Source organism: Antechinus flavipes, chromosome 4 (assembly GCF_016432865.1).
Source record: "Antechinus flavipes isolate AdamAnt ecotype Samford, QLD, Australia chromosome 4, AdamAnt_v2, whole genome shotgun sequence".
Lineage (NCBI taxonomy): Eukaryota > Metazoa > Chordata > Mammalia > Dasyuromorphia > Dasyuridae > Antechinus > Antechinus flavipes.
In genome coordinates, this window is record NC_067401.1 from 137,951,278 (window position 1) to 137,973,968 (window position 22,691).

The window sequence follows — 22,691 nt, forward strand, 5'->3', positions numbered from 1 at the left end:
GATCTGATCCTACAAGGAGATGTTTTGGGCCAGAACCTGAAACAAGGTACTAAGAAGAACTAATTTCTTATGTTCACATCAGGACTCATTGGAGTTCACAAGCATGGGAGACTCACAAAGTAAACTTTGTAACTTTGTGAATTCACACCTCCCTTAGGTGTACCTCCGGAAGGAGGAGTCAGCCTTTGGAAGATCATATGTAAAGAGGCTCTTAGCTTTGGGTTAATGAGTTACTTCGGGTTAGAGAGAGTTACTCTGGAACATTGACTGGGGTTGGAGAGGAGCACTCTGGGAAGAAGCCCACAAGCCCTCTCTCCATTCCATTTTCCACCTGGCTGGCTGGAGGCTGAAGAACAAACCTTTGGATTTGGAGACATTCAGAGGGAGCTCTTGGAACCAAGCAGAAAGATAGGCCACTAAGAAAAAGTAACCAGGCTATATTGGAGACAATAAAAGATCAACACTTTTAACACCTGGCTGCATTTGGGTGATTATTACTTTCAAATGAAACTAAGGCTGCCTCCAGAAAACCTTCCTGAGAAACCTGCTCCCAGAGAGAACCATTATATTATTTTAAAGAAGAAAAACACCACAGTGGGGGCTCTGCATCCCTAACACCTGAGATGTGGAAGGAATTACTGTAGTTGTTTAGAGAGAACATTTAGATATTACAGGGAACTTTTTAAAAGACATGGACAAAAAATGAAAGCAAGGATAGGTAACGGTGAATAAAAATAAAGGAATGGAATGGTCCAATAAGAATGATTTCAAAATGAGCTGAGAGTGCTGAGAATAACAAAAGTTGTTTTTATTTGTTTGTTTAAACTATATTGGGGAAAAAGAAGAATTAAAGAAGAAATAGGTTTGCCATTTGAGGAAGATGGGACAATAAATGATGACAAAGGGAAGACAAAGAAGGTCAATTCCATTTCGTTTCTGTTTTTGTTGTCAGGGAGAATGATCTTTGAACTGGAAAGGACAGTACAAAAGTGACTAATAGAGTGCTGATGCTCAAGATAATTGGAAGGATAGCAAGAGAGCACCTAACCGTACTTGATAAGTTTAAATCACTAGGACCATATAGCTCAAGATACTGAAAAAAACAAAACAAAACAAAACTAATGGATATCATGGCTAAGCCATCGTCATTGATCTTTTAAAGGTCATGGAAAACAGGAGAGGTATTGCAAAACTGGAGAAGGCAAATTCCCCCCTCCTTTTTTTTTTTTTTTTTTTTTTAAGGAAGGGAGGTGATGTGGATTCTGAAAAATATTAGCCAGTGAGCTTGATTGAAATTTCTATAAAATGTATTGTGAAAGGCATGGTTAATGAAAGTGGTGATCCAAGAATCCCAGTGGGATTTCATCAAAAATAGATCATATGATGGATAAATCTCAGGATGCAAAAAAAAAAAAAGACATACATTTTTGGATATGGTCAAGACAAGAATTTTCATGATATGATTAAGCATATTTGTGAGGAGATATTAAGGGCAGGCTTCACTTATGTAAATACCTTGTTAGTTCAGATTCAATGTTGGAAATTAATGAGGTACTCCTAAGTAATTCAAAAGTTAACAAGAAGAACACTTAGTCATATCAGAGCATATCCCCATACCACTAGCCCCAAACCCCATCTCCATATGGAAATACTTCTAGCAGGGCTGAGTATGGTGACTGCCCTGATCTCTCCCCAAGGAAACCACATCAACGAAGCTAGAGACTAAGCTGCATCAAGGGAGGTACAATTTGCTCCTTAGGAAGGAAAGAAATAAGCATTTATCAAATGCCTTTGTACTGGTCACTATATACATTTTACCTTATTTGATTCTAATCAAAATGCTGTTTTGATCCCCATTTTACATGCTGAAAACAGAGCAAGGGAAAAAGTTAAATAACTTGTCCAGATCACATTGCTAGCAAGTGATTCTAGGAATGCTCCCATTTTGATATCAACTGCGTCTGCAGCCAATTCTTCCACTGGAAGAATTAACTTCTAGTGGATTTGCCACTTAATTCAAAACATAAGGGAGGACAAATAGAAGTTGTCTTATAGCACAAGAATTGTCTTTTCCTTTCTTTTTGTTCAATTGAAGGGACTGGAAAGGAGAAACATAAATATTTGTTAATTGGAAAAAATAATAAAAATTTTCAAAGAACAAATCGTGTAGGAATAACCACATTTCCTTTTTTCTTACTAGACTGATATTTCAGAGAAATACTGTAGATAGAATTTACCTAGATTTTAGGAAATCCTTTAACAAAGACTTTCATGTTATTTTTATGGAAAAAGATAAAAGTATGGACATATGAAGGTTAGACAATAGTTTATGTTTAGATAGATTGTAATCAACTTCATAGACAGTGTCAGTGTCAGCCCCAAAGGAGATTTCTACCAGAGGCTCCAGGGATTGCTGTTTGTCCCTGGGTTTTGTTTTTTGTTTTTTTAAACATTTTTATGTTGAATTAGGAAAATAACATGCTTATTTCATTTGTATATCACATAAGGCTTGGAGGGAAAGCTAACACTTTGGATGCAGAATCAAAATCCAAAAATATTTTCCCAGTTTAGAATGTTGGGGCAAATCTAATAAGATGAAATTTAATGGGGATAAATATTGTTTTATACTTGTGTTTTTAAAAAAATCAATTCTTCACATACAAGATGAAGGAGGAGGTATGGGTAAACAATAATTGCATCTGAAAAAGATTTGAGGATTTTATTGGACTATAAGCTTAATGTGACTCCTCTGTGAAACTCATTGATAATTCTATTCAGTGATATGATGTTCCCCTCCAACACTGTAAATCACAAGTCCAACAGCTTCTCAACTCATGTGATTCTTGTCCATGTCCTTCAGTGATTCCTCTGCAGGGTAGCCATCCAATATTCTTGGGCCTTCCTCTGCATCTCTTGAGTTTGCATGGACATCAAGGGATTGTATAAGTTGCTCATCAAATATCTTTCATCCTTCCTATATAACAGGCTCATCTCTTTCTGGCCATACATTTCTCTGATAATAAATTTTACCCAGCTTTCCCCATATAATTCTTTCTAGTAATGTCCAACAATCTAAGAATACTCATAATGCACCTCTCCATTGCTGTTTGGATGAGCCACTATTTTATACGATATGCAGCCACACAGGACTAGTTAATGAATTGTTGTCCAGTTGTTTTTCAGTCTCTTGGTATGACTCTTCATGATCCCATTTGGGATTTTCTTGGAAATATACTGGAGTAGTTTGTCCTTTCCTTTTCCAGCTCATTTTACAGATAAGGAAACTGAGAGAAACAGGTTTAAGTGACTTTCCCAGGATCACACAGCTAGGAAGTGTCTGGGACCAAATTTAAATTCAGGAAAATGAATCTTCTTGACTACCTACTTGTACCACCTAGTTGCCCAATAACAGTATCAAAAACATAGGTCTTTGTTTCAGGAATACTCTCTGGTCATAAAAACAGTAATTTCCTAGTCTAGTACTCTTTATTCCTCTTTAATTTATAGCTCCAGTTTATTGTCCAAGTAGGGTTTTTGAATGAGATATTTGTATTGATAGACCAGATCTATGTATTAATTCATTCAACTTCATGTCATAGTTAAACAATTGACATTCTCTACTCATATGGTTTTTGTGTGGATAGTTAGGTTCTACTTGTTTGGATGATAAAGAATCTCATTTAGAAGAATTTATAGTGTTGTAGAATTTAATGCAATCAGCATACTAGCTACTGACAAACATTTGGAGGAGAATTCCTCTTAGATTGGAACTATCTGCTGGACATCCTCTATGATAGTGGCAAGCTCCTTTGATGACACTGCAATATATTCATTTGGTTATTAATTTCAAATGAAGCATAAAACTGGTATATTGTTTATATATTTATTTGTGGATTTATATTAGTATAGATTTATAGATTTCCAAAAACTTTAACATATGCAAGGAAGACAACTTATAGAAGAACTTTTAAGGTTGAAGTTAGTTCCATAGCATTAAGTTCTTGTTTGTTTTATAGTCAACAAATAGGAAATAGCAGAATTTTGTAGTCTTTGCACATTTCATTCAATTATGTAACTACAAGTCTACTGTGGGATGTAATTTCAAAAGTTTGTTTTCTCTGTTCCTACTTAATATCTTCCTCAAGTATATCTTCAATAATTATGTAGATCAGAGAGAATTCTGGGAAGATAGTAGAATAGATAAGAAAATTTCAAGCCCTCCAGATTTTTCTCACAAACAAACAAACAAAAAAATAAGCCTTAGAGAAGAAAACAGGGATCTTCTGGGTACAACTGGAGAAAACTTTCAGAAAGGCCCCAGCACTAAGGTTTAGCTGGTGTGAAATGTAAACATCTCTAAGCTAGCTCTGCTGAAACAGCCAATGGAGAGCCTCAGCCCCAACCACAGGGACCTTCACCTCCCCAGCAGCAAGAGGAATTGGGAGGTCTGAGTCCTGGAAGATTGAGGGACCCTCTTCTGATAAGGAACACCAGGCCCAGCTGTGCTGCAAAACTCCATCCTGGATAAGAAGGAACCAGCATACACCTAGTGAGGCAGAAACAGTAGGACAAAGAAGCTGCTAGCTGAGGGTACTTACAGAAGATGGAGCTCTTGATTTTAGGTTCCAGGATAAAAAGGAAAACTGAAGGAATACCTGAAGCCAGAGGTTGCCATCCCTCATACTCCAGATTAGAAGTGATTTCACTAAAAAGCTCTTAAAAACAAAACCAAAAAACCCAAGAAGAACCTAACCATATGGGAATACTATGGGAATAAGGAAGACAGGGATTCATTTTCAAAGAAGAACAGTGAAATAAAAAACAAAAAAACTTCTCCTGCTCCGAGTAATATTAAATGGCTAGCTGCCCAAAAAGAATTTATAGAAGAACTCAAAAAAGATTAAAAATCAAATGAGATTGAGGAAAAACTTCAAAAAAAATTAGAATAATCCAAGAAAAACAAGAAGACTATGAAAAAAAAGTCAACCAACCAAAGGAGATCCAGAGTTTTAAAGAAGAAAATAATTCTGAAAATTAGAATTGGGCAAAGAGAAACTAGTAAAGTTATAAGAGAACAAGAAATAATAATAATAATAATTTTTTTTTTTTAGGTATGCAGAACCGAACAGTTTTCTTGTTGCACAGGGAGAATTGACTTCAGAAGTTATAAATAACCCGGGAAGAAAAACAAAAATGCAAGCAGTTTATATTCATTTCCCAGTGTTCTTTCTTTGGGTGTAGCTGCTTCTGTCCATCTTTGATCAATTGAAACTGAATTAGCTCTCTTTATCGAAGAGATCCACTTCCATCAGAATACATCCTCAAACAGTATCATTGTTGAGGTATATAATGATCTCCTGCTTCTGCTCATTTCACTTAGCATCAGTTCATGTAAGTCTCTCCAAGCCTCTCTGTATTCATCCTGCTGGTCATTCCTTACAGAACAATAATATTCCATAACGTTCATATACCACAATTTACTCAACCATTCTCCAATTGATGGACATCCTTTCATTTTCCAGCTTCTAGCCACTACAGACAGGGCTACCACAAACATTTTGGCACATACAGGTCCCTTTCCCTTCTTGAGTATCTCTTTGGGGTATAAGCCCAGTAGAAACACTGCTGGATCAAAGGGTATGTACAGTTTGATGACTTTTTGAGCATAGTTCCAAATTGCTCTCCAGAATGGCTGAATGTATCACAATTCCACCAACAACATATCAGTGTCCCTGTTTTCCCACATCCCCTCCAACATTCTCCATTATCTTTCCCTGTCATTCTAGCCAATCTGACAGGTGTGTAGTGGTATCTCAGAGTTGTCTTAATTTGCATTTCTCTGATTAATAATGATTTGGAGCATATTTTCATATGGCTATAAATAGTTTCAATTTCATCATCTGAGAATTGTCAGTTCATATCCTTTGACCATTTATCAATTGGAGAATGGCTTGATTTCTTATAAATTTGAGTCAGTTCTCTATATATTTTGGAAATGAGGCCTTTATCAGAGCCTTTGATTGTAAAAATGTTTTCCCAGTTTATTGTTTCCCTTCTAATCTGAACAAGAAATAATTAAACAAAATATAAAGAATGGAAAAATAGAAGAGAATGGAAGATAATTCATAAAAAAAACAGTAGATCTGGAGAACGGATTAAGAAGAGAAAACATAAGAGTAATTGGGCTACTTGAAAACATGATCAAAAAAAAAAAAAGAAGCTTGATACAATAATATAAGAAATAATCAAAGAAAATGTCCTGAAGTGACAGAACAAGAGGGAGAAGTAGAAACAAGAAAAAAAAATCTACCAATCATCACTTGAAAGAGATCCTACAAGGAAAAAATTCAGGAACATCATTGCTAAATTTTGACACCCTCAGATCAAAGAGAAAATTTTACAAGCAGCAACAAGAAACTCAATTTAAATATGCTGGAGCTACAACTAGAGTCACACATGCCTTATCAGTAGCTCTAGTAAAAGACCACAGATCCTGGAATATTATTTATCAACAATCAAAAGAACTAGGCCTGTGGCCAAAAATATTAAATCTAACAAAATTAAATATAATATTGTGGGGAAAAATGGATATTCAAAGAACTGTCAGATTTTCAGGATTTTGTTGCAAACAAAACCTGACCTTGATAGAAAATCGAACATGTAAGAGTCAACATCAGAAACCAATTTTAAAGGACTTAATAAGGATAGACTGTTTGTTTTATACATGGAAATGGAAATGATATCTCCAAGATTGTCATTACTAATTGGATAGTCCAAAAGAAAGAATGGGATAGAGCTAAGTGTGATATATAATTATTAAAAAGTAAAACTGTGTAGGAAAAGGTAAAAAGAATAATTATCTCATATAAACAAGGTGCAAGAACAAGAACTGACACAGAGGAATTAGATGGGGAAGGAGGACTGGTAGTTCTGAAATCCTACTCACATAAACATATCTGTACTTAATTGTAGCCTGTTTGGGGCAGGGGCAAGGAAGGGAAAAAAGAATAAAGTAAAAAGTGCCCAGGAGAGAACAAAAGAAAATCTACAAGGAAGCAAAGAAAAGATGGACAATTCTGAATACAATATGCTATTATATACATTTTCTTGAAACAGAAATTTATTGTTACATATTTTTGAATTCTCTTGTGTGTTCTGATGCGGACATGACAAATTTTTCTTTTTCTTTTTTCTATTTCATTTTCTTCCTATTTTTCTATTTACTTTTTAAATAATAAAAGATACATTGGGTATCTTGGGTACATTGGCACCCCAGTGTTCTAGAATGAATTTTGTAGCCAAATCAGTATTGAAACCCCAAGGAATGAGGAGTGACCTTTTAGACTCAAGCCAGTTGAAGCTGAGATGAGAACTCATATAGTATTTCTGCTTCATCTAAACATGAATTTGGTATAATCAATACTCTTTAGGACCAAACCAAATTTTGAGCCTACTCCTCTGGAGTTTGGAGTAATATGGGGAAGAGTATGTTCCTGAGGTTGTGTGTATACATACATACATGTAGATATTAATATACATCTCTGAAGTAAAAATTTTCTTTAAAAAAATGAAAAAATTACATAGATTAGTCTTACGAAAATTGCATAGAAGTCAGAAAGCAGCCATATGGGTCATTATATAATGACATTTTCTTAGTCACTTTTTATGGTGAGGAGAGCAAAGGGTAATTAAAAAGATTTGAATTTTTTTTCTCTGAGCCTTGTGTATCCTCTCAGATATACTGAGAATCTATTCCTTGACATAATCACAATTATGTTACATACATCTACTTTGTATATATATTTAATCCCATTCAATAGTTATTCCCATCTTTTTTTCCCCTTTAATAGCCCTTCTGGTGTCCCTGCTGCACACTAGAGAAAAAGTCTCAGATTATAAGTTTTACAGATCTTTTCTTTTTATCTGGTTATTCTTGATTTCATCCTTACATCATCTCAGGATTATTATTATTTATTTTATTTTTTCATTGGGTAGTGTAATAAGTTTCCCCGTGCTTGCTTTTCCTTTCACTGCTTCTGTTTTATGAGGCAATATTATTTGTGAGCTTCCAATATCCTCCATCATAAAATTTTACAAATACATTTTTATTCTAAACCAATATTGTCCTTTGTTGCCTTATCTCTCTTCTTGACATTCCTAGACTACACAGCTGACTTGTCTCCATAGGACTTTTACCAGGCTACAGAAACCTCTTCACTCTGGAAGTTCATGTCATCCCTGGATTACTTGGAGCCCCTTCCCATACTTTTCTTTTTCCAACCCCAATCCCTCAGAGCCTCTCTGAATGATTGGTTGGTTTCTACTAGAACCAGGACCTCCTGGACTAGGCCAGTTATGTCTTTATTCATCTCTAGGTTGCACTAATTCATCTCCATTAAACTTTATCAATCCTCCCACTAAGTACCCTTCCAGTTCCCTTTTATATATTATCTCCTTCCATTAGAACATAAGCTCCTTGAAGGTAGCAATCACTGCTTTTTTTTTTTTTTCTGCTTGCAATTGTGTTTACCAGGGCTCAGCATACTTTTTTGTAGTTCAATAAAGTAGACTTTTATTTACAGCTGAAGATATTGGGGCTCAAGACTCTTATTTACAGCTAAAGAAACTGGGGCTCAAGGACATTATATGACTTGTTCAAAAGTCACATAGGTTGTAAGCCACCTTATCCAGGGAATTGGAAGCAAGAGATTACTAGTTTCTTGGGGTACTATATTTATTTTGCACATTAATATAATTTTTTAAAATAGCCTTTTTTTTTTAAAAAAACATTTATTCAAATACTACTTATAAAGTGATTGTTAATTTACAGGGCTAATTGTCAAGGGCAAATATTAAGGAATTTTATCAGGTTTTTATGCAAGATGATTATCCATTTTGAATACTTATTGGTTCTGCTGGAGAATGTCAGTCTCTATTTTTAGAACTATAGGTAAAAATCTGCTATCTTCATTCATAAAGAGAAACAGTTTTCTCTTGTTGTTTGTAGAATTTTCAATCATGGCTTCTATCACTAACCACTCCAGGTGAACAAAGTGAATTTGACTCTTTTCTCTGATACTAAGTACAGCTTCTGCCTTGTAGTTATGCACATTAAAACTGGACAGTTTGATGAAGAATTTAAATCAGAGTAGCAGCCATGCTAACTTCAGTCTTTTTTTTTTTTTTTTTTTTAAACTGAGGCAATTAGGGTTAAGTAACTTGCCCAGGGTCACACAGCTAGGAAGTGTCAAGTGTCTGAAGTCACATTTGAACTCAGGTCCTCCTGACTTCAGGGCTGGTGCTCTATGTACTGCCACTTAGCTGCCCCTTAACTTCCGTCTTTCCCATATTATTGAAAAGCTCCACCTTGGTTAACTTGGTCCATGAAGGGCTGAGACAAGGAAGCTTAGATTTTTTTGGTGCTGGACTTCTGCCTCCCAGCTTTACCCGTAAAGCCATGTCTTCTCCCCTTGCCAAGGATTTTACCCCCTTGCCACCAAAAGCCAAAACATCTTCAACCTAAACTTTGGAAACAGAACAAAGTTATTGATTGCTGTCCAGAACTGGTCACATGAACTTGAACTGCATTATGAATAGCTTTTTATTTTTAAAATATATGCAAAGTTAGTTTTCAGCATTCATCCTTGCAAAACTTGTGTTTCAAATTTTTCTCCTTCCCTTTCCCCCATCCCCTCCTGTAAACAGCAAGTAATCTGTTATATGTTAAACATGTACAATTCTTTTAAACACACATTAATAAAAACTAACTTCCATATTATCTGTATGATAGATATTTAACACTTTTGTTGTTCAGGTTTTTTAGTTGTGTCTGACTCTTCTTGACCCCATTTGGGATTTTCTTGGCAAAGATACTGGAGTGGTTTGCCATTTCTTTCTCCAGCTCATCTTACAGAGGAGGAAACTAAGACAAAGAGGGTGAAACAGGGTCATACAGTAAATATCTGAGGTCAAATTTGAACTCAGGTTTTCTTGAGTTTAGAGATTAAACAATAACAACAACAGTTCTTCACCACCTCCAGTTTCTTGATTGTCTTTGAAAAGCTTCCATAATTACAGTCATATATTTAGAATTGGAAGGGATGGTAGAAGTCAACTGTCCAACCTGCCATTTTACAAATGAGAAAATGGAGGCGTTGTGTAGTGCTTCACCCAAATAACAGAACTGAAATTCCAATCAATCAATGAAATATTTATTAAGTACCTATTGTGTGCCGTCCTCAAAAAAGCAAAAAATAATCGCTGCCTTTAAGGAATTTACAACCTACTGGGAGTGAAAATTACAAACAAATATATACAAAGCAAGCTATGTGAGGTAAATAGAAAATAAGCAATAGAGAGAAAGCACTGGAATAAGAGACTTTAGGCCCTCTATTGCCAGAGACAATGGGCTTTCCACTGGCCCTTGCAGCTTCCCTTGGAAGGCATCCTTTTGGTATGGTTTATATGCCACTGACCTGGCTTGTCTACAAGCTAAACATCTTCTAGCATGTCATACTGCTATCTTCCCCCAAGCCCACCCTAGCATTGAAATCATTGAGTGGTAACATGATCCACACAAGTCTTCACATAATTTTTCTACTTCCTCATCCTTTACAATAGATTTGGATTTTATATAAATGCCAGTTTCACATATGCTGCAATTATCTTTCTTTTGCAATTGTTTATTGTATGAGTAATACAATATGAAATAGCACAGTATCCTCTGAAATGAAATTTCTTATCTTTGTACACAATGAAACCAACTTCAGTCCCTTCATTTGTACATATGAGAGAGAACCTTAAACCTTCTTTCCAATTAGCAACTAGTTTTTCTTTTGTCTTTTGGTTTCATTAGTAATAGGAATGTTAAATTTATTGAAAGCCAGTTCTTTAAAGGCACGCTCACTGGACAAGGATCTCACATTTAGCATATTATCAGTTGTTTAATTTCTACAGATAATTTGTGATTCTTAGCACCCTTTGCTTCCTCCACCATTTTCCTATTTTCATCACCAAACCAAAGGCAGTCATTCAAACCGCAGCCTGTTTTATAATTTTGTGTGTTTGGTTTGTTTGTCTAGATGAATTTTGGTTGTTCTGGAGAAAACTTAATGAAAAGTCCCTTAATACTTAGCTAGGTTGGTCCTCAGAAAGGAGACATAAAGAAAATGGAAGGGGAGGCAAGTAAAATAATAAGCATTTATTTTTTATTACTTTTTTCCACCTCAATATACACTTTTCTAATAGTCAGGAGAAGGTGATGGTATGGATAAGGGAGGGATAAGCAACAACACACCTAGGAAATGAGGAGATGCACCCAAACTAGGAGGACAAAAAAAAAATCAGAATTTTAGGGTGGGGGACTGTGGGTAATTGGGGGAAAAAAACTTCAGTCAAGGGTTTGGGGGTAGTATCAGTGAGTAGGAAGGAGAAAGGCATCAGGATGGGAATGGGGTGCAGGCAGTTGCAAAAAAGGAAGAGAATACCATGGGACACAGAGGGATTGTGAATAACTAGAAGAAATGCTTCAGAATCTGAGGAGAGAGGGGAAAACTAAGTGGTATAGTGTTTAATGGGAAGATTAGCATTAGCAAGGTGGAGGATGGGTAGCAGCTCCAGAAAGTGATGGAGGGGGCAGGAGAAACCCCAGAAAAAAGTCTGAGTGCTGACCTACAAAACATTGCTCTGCTGAGCTTTGGCAGGAGATTAGGCCTTTACTACAATCAGTTACTCTCTTGAATGTGAGGATTCGGCTTTGCTCTTCAACACCTCTTCAGCATCCTTAGTTATCTTTCCCTTCTGATTGGAGGATTAGAGGATGGAGCCAGAATAAGCATTTATGTAGTACCTACATAAATGTGTGCTAGACTTTTTTTTTTCTTCTTACAAATTCTGTTTCATTTGATCCTTCTAACAAACTCTGGAAGGGAGGTACTATTGTTATCCCCAATTTGAGATGGAGGTTAAGAAATCTGGTCATGGGTCAGACAACTACAGTAAGAGTCTCAGGCTAGTTTGAAATCAAGTCTTTCTGGTCCCTGCCTCATGTTCTCTCCACTGCACCATTAGCTTGTGTGTTGGTATTTATTTGGAATAGTAGAACCAGCCCAAGATCATTTTCACTTCATAATAAGACAGTGGAGTAGGACTTTAAGGAGAAATAGCATACCATGATAAAAAACAAACTAAATGAAAAAAATCATGACTAGGGAGGTAAATTTCTTCTATCCTTTGCATTGCTCATATCCCATTTGGAAGCTTAGGTTCAGATCTGAGCACCACATTTTGGGGAAGATTTTTACAAACTGGAGTTCATCAAAGGAAGGCAGTCAGGATAGCGGAGGTTTTCAAGTATGTGCACCATAAGGATCCGCTGGAGTTGTTATGTAGTTTTTTCCAGTCTGACTTTTCTTGACTCTATTTGGGGTTTTCTTGGCCGAGACACTGGAATGGCTTGCCATTTCCTTCTCCCGTTCATTTAACAGATGAATAAACTGAGACAGAGAGGGTGAAGTGACTTGCCCAAGATCACACAGCTAAGTGTCTGAGGCCAGATTTAAACTTAGGTTTTCCTGATTACAGGCTGGCACTCAACCACTGTACTTAAACTTGTTGCCATTCTGCTATATATATTTATATATATATATATATATATTTTCTCTACTTTCTGTTTTGCTATGATTTGGATAAATGGGGACTTCTCTACTAATTGCTATCATTGTAGAATCCGGTAATTGGGGGGAAAGGAGTCAAGCTTTGGATATAAAGGTTGGAGTCCTCTTCCTTTCCCCATAATAAAATAGCAATTGGAAATAAGCCTGAACCTGAAGATCAGATCTCCTAGACTACTATTTAATTCTAGCCCAACACTACTTGTCTCTAGAGAGAGCAGAGTGGATAAAGTCATGCACCCACCTTTCTGCTTCTCCTCCTAGGGGGAATAAAAATGCCCTTTGGAGAAGGTGGGGGGGGTGGTGTAAGAAAATCCTAGCGATATCTAGTCTGCCTCCCACACAACATCTCCAATATACGTGAGGAACAGCTTCTCAATTCATTTATTGCCTATTTGATCTTGACCTCCTCCTCAAGCCTTAGTTTCGTAATTGGTAAAATGAGCTGAGGAGATGGTCTCTGAAATTTCCTCTGACTCTGTGGCCTATGACCCAATGAAAGATTTGCAGAGTAGTTCTATAAAAGTAGAATTAGACTCATTCTACTTGGTCTCCAAAGCCAAAAGGAATGAGAAGAAGTTGTAAACAAGCAAATATTAGAGGTGTCCAAAGGTGGATTGGGGCTGCCTTGTGAGATGAGGGGCTCTCCTCTACCCTCCTGAAAGTCTCCAAGCTACAGGGTGGATGTACCCTAAATTCCCTTCTCATTCTGTCAGAGCACTTTGTAAACCTTCAAGTGTGACATTAATGAGTCATTTATGTTATTATTTTTCTGCCACAGCAGTTTCAAGGCAGCCAAATCTGGGGGAAGGCAGCTGAGTGCCAATCACTCACTGTCTGACTTTTATTTGTCCCATAGCCTGAGAGTCTGCTGCCATGCTCTTTTTTCTGGCATAATTTCAAATGCTTTTGGCCCCAACTATGCTGAACAGGACTGGCTTAGACCCTGGGTAAAACACCAAAGGGAGGGAATCCCAGGCCAAACCCACTCCCTGGGAGGTGCCCCCCCATTCAGGGGATAATGACAGACTCTGGATCCCCTGTTCGGTCCCTGAGGCACAGATTACAGGGTAAGGTTCTCAGGAAAGCTATATTGGGCTGCGGATCAGGGTTACATTCTGCCCACGTTCCAGCCTAGTTCTGCCTGCTCTTTGGGAAGGGGGCTAATTGGTGTTTCCCGGGCTTTCTTAAGAGTGCCACAGAACCAAAGGATAAAAGGCAGCAGAATTTTTTTTAACGGCTCCTAGTTGTGGGAGGGTGGGGTTGTCTGGGACATTTAGTGTAACCACAAATAGAAGGGGTAGGAGCAGGGGAGGTGGAGGAGGGAGCCTAGATTGGACAAATGGCAACTCCCAGAATAGAGTGACCCAGAGCAGGCAATCCGACAGCCCACAAAGAAGCATCAGAGGCCATCCTGACCACGTCCCTCCTACACCCTGCCAAGAGGCAAAAGCAAGGTGACCACATTTAGGGATTAAAGACAGAGAAAAAGCTGATTCATCTCTGTGTAAGGCAGCCAGGAAAGGGAATGGTGTATTCTCTTTGTGGAGAAATGAGGAGTCCACCCATCTTATTTGTTTTCCATTCATCAGGGAAGAGATTTTTCAGGGTCTGGAGACTCTGCTACCCTGACCTGGCATAGAATCATAGGATTCAGAGCTAGAAAGACTCTTAGTGATCCTGTCTATAGTTCCGTCTTCTTATGTTACAGAAAACCCACATGAGGCTCTTAAGACTGAGAAGTCTTGCCTAAGGTCCAGTGATCTCATCTGCTCTTTCCTGGTTTCCTTAGTTTCTTTCAGGTCTCAGCCAGCGTCTTCCCTTCTGCAAGAAGAGTTTCCTAGTCGTCCTCACTCTTAGAGCCTTCTCTCTGAGACTACCCGAAGTTTATCCTGCCTATAGATTGTACATAGTAGTTTGCCTCTCACCTCCCTTATTAGATTGTGAACTCCTTGAGAACAGGGTTCATTTTGGTTTTTTCACCTTTATTTGCCTGGCACAGAGTGGGTACAGACTTTAAAATGCTAGTTGACTGACACTAGTAGGTAGTAAATAGCAACAGTTGTCATTTAAACCTATCATGGGGATGTAATGATCACAGATGTATTAGATTGTGAGCTTCTTGAGGGCAGCTTCTTTTTGTATTTCCAGTGACTAGCATAGTACCTAATACATAGAGGGCCCTTAGTTAAAGTTTATTGATCGATTGATAGGTGAAAGGGACCAAAGTGACCATCTGGTTCTAACATAAGTTCCTAGCACATATAGGCCTTTAGGAAATATTTGTTGATGGAATGATAGGTGGAAGGACCAAAGGGGCCATCTAGTCCAACTTTTCTTCCATCTACTGTTACCTGAATATTGTTACCTGAGCAAGGCATAAACTGATTAACTCTTGGATTAACCTTTTGGCACAAACTCAAGTTCGAACTAAGGTCACTTAGCTATTACTTTTAGGTTTAGTTGTTAAGGGGTACAGGGGAAAGTGCATATACCACAAGGAACCTGGAGGACAGAAGAGAAGGAAGGTCTGACAGAGTAGAGCTACACGCAGAGATGTATTACAGGAAATCATGAAGCTCCAGGGATGGCAGCAAGACAGAAGCAGCCAGCAGTGCAGCGATGAGAATTCTTAGTTCAAGCATGGGATGTGGCTCAATCCTGGAGCTCTGGGAGTTGTTGCTGGGAAGAAACAAAGCACCTTTTTACACAAAGCATGGAATGAACTATGATAAAGAAGAACAATCTAGATTTCCTCTTCACTGGTACCAACTCTCAACTTTTTTCTGTTTAAGATAGCCTCAATCCCAAAATGGAACTATCAAGCTATAGTAATTATACCAGATAACAGATAATAGAACTAGAAGGGACCTTATTGTTGTTGTTTTTTAGTCAAGTCTGACTCTTTGGTTTCCCATCCTTCTTCATCTCATTTTACAGAAGAAGAAACTGAGGAAAACAGGGTTAAGTGACTTGCCCAGGATCACACAGCTGGTAAGTGTCTGAGGCTGGATTTGAACTTGGGTTCTCCAGGAATGTTCTACCCACTATATATCAACTAACAATTCTGGAAGGAAACCTACTTTGATCCCTTTATTTTCAAATTGAGGACATGCATCTTCTAAGAAGAGAAGTCATTTGGTCAAGATTATAGAGTAAGCTGATTTTTTTATTCCAGGTCCTTTTGAATTCAAATCCTGTACTCATTCCTCTGAACTGTTTCTATTGTCTTCCCTGTGGAAAGTAAAGTCCACCAGAGAGGAGACAATAATCCTAAATGTTTTTCCTTTGCAGGATAAACCCAATGTTGGATAAGTTGAATGGACTGTATACTACTGAGGGAAATGGAGTGAACCCAAGTTTTTTGTGTTTGCTGATTGCTTAAGAAATAAATCTGTCCTAAATTTTTATCTCGCTATATCATGAGGGCTTTCGTAGGAACTCCTTTTTTTTGTGGAGATTTAGAAATGTCCCATATTCTGATAATCCCAAGGGAAAGCATAGGGAAAAGGAAGACATGAAATCCAATAGATAATTAAGAATTATTGGGAAACATCCAAGACTGAATTTGGCCTTTGTCAATTCAGAGCTTCTGTAATGAGCCAGCATAGTTTAAATTGTGTAGCATTCTATTGTATATGCAATTGTATTGTATTCTATACAATTCTGTAAATTGTACAGTAATTTCACCTAGTCTTCAAAGATACTGTTTCCTTTCATCACTGCAATTCCCCACTTTGTAAGGAAGGGAAGGGCTCTTGCCCAGGATCTCAGTCGGCTGGCAGGGAGCCTCTGGAGCAACTTAGAGAAGTGGTGTTCTAAATGTCTTCTCCAGTTGTTTTGTGCAGGTTGCGGGCACTGACTGTTTCACCCCGCACAATCCCTGCGGGAAAGCTCAGCCTCTTTCCCCCTGGAGCCGGAGTCCCTGTCTCTTCCCTTCTGAATCTGCGCATTCTTGCTCACACCCAGCTGGGTTACTTAACACTACGCAAGATCCTCTGATCTGCCACAAGGGAAGTCCTGTAACGAGGCCCAGAGGAAAAAACTTGCTGATTCATGGGGGAACCAAGGACAGGTGGAGGACACATGATTGTGGGCGTGGAGGTTCCAGCTCAGCCGGCTGAGTCACCTACAGGCGGAGAGCCTCAAGCCCCTCCTTCCGTCTTCCAGGTCCTGGCAGCAGACCCAGAGAAAGCAGCAGCCAACTGCTCTTTCACCCTCAAATCTGTTCTTCTTTTTCCATGTTGTTTGTCTCCATACAGCTCGCCGTGCCTTGATATTCCGTGATGGGGTTTTTCCAGCTTTTGTTTTGTTTTGTTTCCCAGTTTTAAATCTGCTTCCACCCCTGGCCACACTTAACACTCCGCTCTGGGCGAGCTTCCCCCTGTAAACACGCCGTCTCACAGTCCTGCTACCAAGCTGGCAGCCCGTCGGGGCCCTGTGGTGACTGCCAGTGACAGAAGAAATTCTACACCTGGGCCCCCGCTGGAAAAAAGTCACTCCGACTTCATTTTTGCAAGAAAGTTCTCATTCTGATCCTGTCCTTCCTCCGGTCCCATCGAGGACACTAAGAAGGGCATCGGTCATAAAATGAACTGGCCTTTCTTTTCCCTAAGCTCCATTCCTCCGGACCCAGCTTAGCGAATTTAGGCTGAGGTCTGGCTCCTTTCTGAGAAGGGTGACCTCTGCCCATTGAGTTCTATGAGGGAGAAGACTGCTTAGTACTGCCCAACCCCCTCTGCATCCTCCTCCATACTCCAGCATCAGGAACAGTGTTTTTGGCCAAGAGTATGATCAGGACAACAAACCAGCCAACCTCCCGACATATGATCCAATGGTAAACAGACAAAAGGATACCTTCTTATTAAGAATGAAAGCCAAGGCTTTGGGGGAAAACAAGAAATACATCAATATCAAACCATAACTAAAGGGGGTAGCTTGGCTGCACAATTATAGAATACATGGCAATGAATCATAACAATGATCAATCCAGGTACTGTGTTAAACACTTTCTAAATATTATCTTATTTGATCCTCACAACAACCTTATCCAACACAATGAAATAGATGCCGTAATTATTCCCATTTTACAGCTGAGGAAACTGAAGCAGACAGAAGATAAATAATTTGCTCAGCCAGAAAATCTCTTATGTCAAATTTGCTCTCAGGTTTTCCTAACTCCCAATCTGGGCTCTCCCAGTACCAGAGAGAAAAGGCATCTGGATCACTTCCACTACACCTCATTTCTCCTGGCATGAATACCATTGACCACTTTACAAGTACTTTACCTTGGAGTCTCAGAACTGCCCCCTGAGATAGGCTGAGCAGACACTCTCATCCCCACTGTATGGGAATGAAGGCTCCGAGATAAGAAGAGGGGCAAGGTCCTAGAAGCTTTAGGGGCACAGCCAGGACAAAAGGCCAGGTTTACTGATCCCTAGCCCAGAAGTCTTTCTTTCTAAATATCAGGTTTCATTTGAAAGATGACTGTGGGTTATGTAGACACCAGAGGATGGAAAGCACCAAAAGGTGGGGTTCGGTCATGTGAAGAATTCACAACCACCATTCCCTTTTGCAAAAGGTAGATTTATTTGAGGGACTAGGTTACAAAGTGAAGGGATACAATAAGCACTAGGAATGGCAAATATGAGAAAGGGTGGGAGAGCACATGAAAGACATGTTCCTTAGTGGAATTCACAATTACCCAGGAGGAAGGGAGCAGCCCATGAAGTCGGGGCATGGCAGGCTAAATCCTGAAAGGGACTTAGCTCCCTAAAAACATTACTTAACTATAAGGAGGAGAAGTGGGGTTAGGAAGCATAGAGATACCACATGGTATGGGGGAAGGGGAAAGGGAAAGACACCATGAGGCAGAGTGCCTCGGGTAATCGACCCAAAGGAAGCAGCAACCATGGTGATCCAGAATATTATTTTGGACCAAGAGAAACTAAAGAATTGATCCCTGAGGCAAGCAGGCAGAAGGCACTGATAGAGATCAGTTTAGTTCCATGGTTCCACCCTTTGGGGAGGTGGTCCAGTCTGAAATCCAAATCATGTTAAAATGCTGAGACCCACTCTCTGTATGAGTCTTAAGTAGTTTCATCTTGCCATGCCCTGTCAGAAATCCCAGTCATATCCCTGAGGTTAAATTTTCCCCATAAAATTTACTTATGGGCTATCCCATGGCCACTGCCCTTCTTGGGTCAGTTCTCCATGATACTCTGCCTCGTGGTGTCTTTCTCTTTACCACCCCCCCAATGCCATGTGGTATCTCCCCTAATTCTATTATGTTTTCCATCCCCACTTCTCCTTCTTACAGCTAATTAACTCTTAGAGGGCTAAGTCCCTTTCAGGATTTAGCCTGCTAGCTAAGGACATGCCCTAATCATATGGGGTGCTCCCTTTCTACTGGGTAATCATGAGTTCCACTGAGGAACTTGTCTTTCATATGTTCTCCCTCTCTATTTCATATTTACCATTCTTGGTGTGTATTGTATCCCTTCACTTTGGCTAACCTTTTCCCCTAAATAAATCTATCTTTTGCCCAAGGGAATGGCCCTTGTGAATTCTTCACATCCCAACTTTTGTTGTCTGCCATCATTTGGTGACAAACCCTACATCATAGATCACATCAAGAGGATGGCCCATAAGTAGATTTTATAGGGAGAATTTAACCTCAGGGACATGCCTGGAATTTCTGACAGGGCATGGCAAGGTGAGACTGTCCTGAAACTCCTCTGAAGTGTCTTAGGGGTTTGACCTAATTGGAATTTCTAACTGGAAAACTTTCCCAGAGAAAGATAGGGTCTATGGGACCATGGAGAAAACTGTCCTTGCATTTTCAACTATGAGATAATAAATGGAAAAGTTTTTTTTTTACTTTAAAAAAGATTCAAAAAAGAACTACTCTGTTGGAATCTTCACAAACGGCTAACTCATTAGAGTTGATAGATTATTGATCTGATCTTACAAGAAGATGTTTTGGGCCAGAACCTGAAACAAGGTACTAAGTAGAATTAATTAATACAAGGCTTATGTTCACACCTTTACTCATTGGAGTTCACAAGTATGGGAGTTTCACAAAGTAAACTTTGTAACTTTGTGAATTCACACCTCCCTTGCAGCTCTTAGGGCCAGAGAGCACTCTGGGAGAAAATCCATAATCCCTCTCTCTTGTATCCCACAATTCCTCTCTCTCCTATAAAAGAGACAGAGGCTCTCAGTCAGATTTCAGCTGAATTACACCAGAAGCCCTTTCTCCAAGGCAAGAGAGATTCACTAGAATATTTTTCCACTTGGCTGGCTGGTGGTGGAAGAAGAGTTTTCAGAGGAAGAAGCTACGAGTCAAGATTTCACCAGAATTACATGATGAGTGGAGCTGGCTGGAGGCTGAAGAAAGCAGAGGCAGAGGCTGAAGGACAGAACCTTTGGATTTGGAGACATTCAGAGGGCTCTAAGCTAACCGGGCTATATTAGAGACAATAAAAGATCTGAACTTTTATCACCTGGCTGCATTTTGAGGTGATTATTACTTTCAACTGATACTAAAGCTGCCTCCAAGAAAAACCTTCCCTTACCTACCCTCTCCCCCAGAGAGAACTATTCTACTTATTTTAAAAGAAGATCACAACATTTGATCACCACACTACTCAAATGCTAGGCTTTGTCCTAGACCCCTGGTCTTCTCTATACTTCTGTCAAGCTCAACCATTCCCAAGACTTCAACAGTCATTTTTATGAAGATCACTCCCATATCCATATCTCGGCCTTTTTTCTAATTGCTGGGTAAAAAGATAATGGACCCTCATCACCTACATTGTATTGTATTCCTGATAAGTATAACACTACTTGCTCCAAATTAGGTTCATTATCTCCTCTTCTACAATAGTTCCTCCTCTTAACTTCTCTATTATTATTCATGATGCTGCCATTCTTCCTATTACTCAGATCTGAAACTGCAGAATCACAAATTCATAGCCTTCAGAATTGGAAGGGACACCCAAGATTCTCCTCTCTTCTCTTCACATGATCATTCCAATTCTAACTTTAGCTCTTAATTAAACTATTGCAAAAGTTGTAATGGATTCCTTGGCTTGTTTCCCTTTATGTTACTCCCTCTACATAAAACTCCTCAAGAGTTGCCTATTGCTTATTACATAAAGCTTAGGAGACTCCTTAGTTTAATAATTTATAGATTTCCACATCTGACCCCAACCTGTCTGTCCAGCCTTGTATTTTAGGGAAACTTCCTGTCAAACACACAGACTAAACAGGTCATTTGTGAGTTTCAAACAAGGCTTCAAAATTCTAACCTCTCCAGTCCTCATGCAACTCTAGTCATGAGGACCAGGTCCTGGGTAGCAGGTGGGCATTGGCAGAGAAAGCCTGAATCTGTGTAAACAATCTAGAAACCAAGCTACTCCCCAAGGCAAGCAGGGAAAAGCATTGATTGGATCATCTCAGCCTTAAGTGTGTCTTGTTCAAGCAGACTTTTGGTTATAGTTCCATCCCAGGTGAGGGTCTCTAGAAATCCAATTAGAAAGCCAAGTTATGATATCAAACTCTCAAGGTTGTATTTCCCTTATATTGTAGATCTCTGCTACCTCTTTTTGGAGTACTAAATTCCTTTTAGAGTTAGCCCACCATGGGTATTCTTAATGACATTTTCTCCCTTTGTTAATTACTAAAACACCTTTTCCTTGCTAAAGATTGTTATATATTTAGCCTGCTTTTAGCAGCATAATAAAATCGTTTCCTCTTGATTTGGAGGTCTATGCCTATAAATTCTTTGACACTGGCCCTTAACTCAAATTTACTTTTGAAGTCTCATCCCAGACCCCATCATTTTGCTGGCTAACTCCATCATTCTGGTGATCTTGTGCAGGAAGAGCCTGATTGGATCCCATAATCTCAACAATGATAAGTTTTGAGTCTTAACTTTCAATTTCACTTTTCAAAAAACAAATAACTGTATTGCGGACAACTGAATTTTCAGTATTAAAACAAAATTAACAAGGCCTTTATGAACATCCACCAAAGTACTCATTCTCATGTTTCAGCATGGGATAATGATGACCCTGACATCTTTAAGGTTATGCTAAAGGTACACAAGCTCTGGTAGATTTTATCCAATCCAAAAGATTTCAAGAGCAGTCCTCTTGACAAAATCTATCCATGATCATTAAGTGCTAAGAAAATGATCACCACGAAATTATCAGGTAAAAATTCTTTTTTTTTTTTTTTTTGTCAAAACAGTTCATTAGAACCATTCACTAAATACAAACAAAACTAATGCAAACAAGATTAGAAGGGAAGCAACAAACTGGGAAAACATCTTCACAGTTAAAGGTTCTGATAAAGGCCTCATTTCCAAAATATATAGAGAACTGACTCAAATTTATAAGAAATCAAGCCATACTCCAATTGATAAATGGTCAAAGGATATGAACAGACAATTTTCAGAGGATGAAATTGAAACTATTACCACTCATATGAAAGAGTGTTCCAAATCACTATTGATCAGAGAAATGCAAATTAAGACAACTCTGAGATACCACTACATACCTGTCAGATTGGCTAAGATGACAGGAAAAAATAAAGATGAATGTTGGAGGGGATGCGGGAAAACTGGGACACTAATGCATTGTTGGTGGAGTTGTGAACGAATCCAACCATTCTGGAGAGCAATCTGGAATTATGCCCAAAAAATTATCAAATTGTGCATACCCTTTGATCCAGCAGTGTTTCTATTGGGCTTATATCCCAAAAAAAAACTAAAGAAGGGAAAGGGACCTGTATGTGCCAAAATGTTTGTAGCAGCCCTATTTGTAATGGCTAGAAACTGGAAAATGAATGGATGCCCATCAGTTGGAGAATAGCTGGGTAAATTGTGGTATAAATGTTATGGAATATTATTGTTCTGTAAGAAATGACCAGCAGGATGAATACAGAGAGGACTGGCGAGACATGAACTGATGCTGAGTGAAATGAGCAGAACCAGGAGATCATTATACACTTGGA

The 22,691-nt window shown here is 38.7% G+C and overlaps 1 long non-coding RNA gene across 1 annotated transcript in view; it reads right to left on the reverse strand.

Annotated features, from left to right (window-relative positions):
• Positions 1–6,786: 6,786 nt before the first annotated feature.
• LOC127560298 (uncharacterized) overlaps positions 6,787–22,691 on the reverse strand; it is a 51,044-nt gene continuing 35,139 nt past the window's right edge. Inside the window, exon 2 of the long non-coding RNA XR_007953299.1 lies at positions 6,787–15,353. This is a non-coding gene — a long non-coding RNA (uncharacterized LOC127560298). The remainder of the gene's footprint in view (positions 15,354–22,691) is intronic.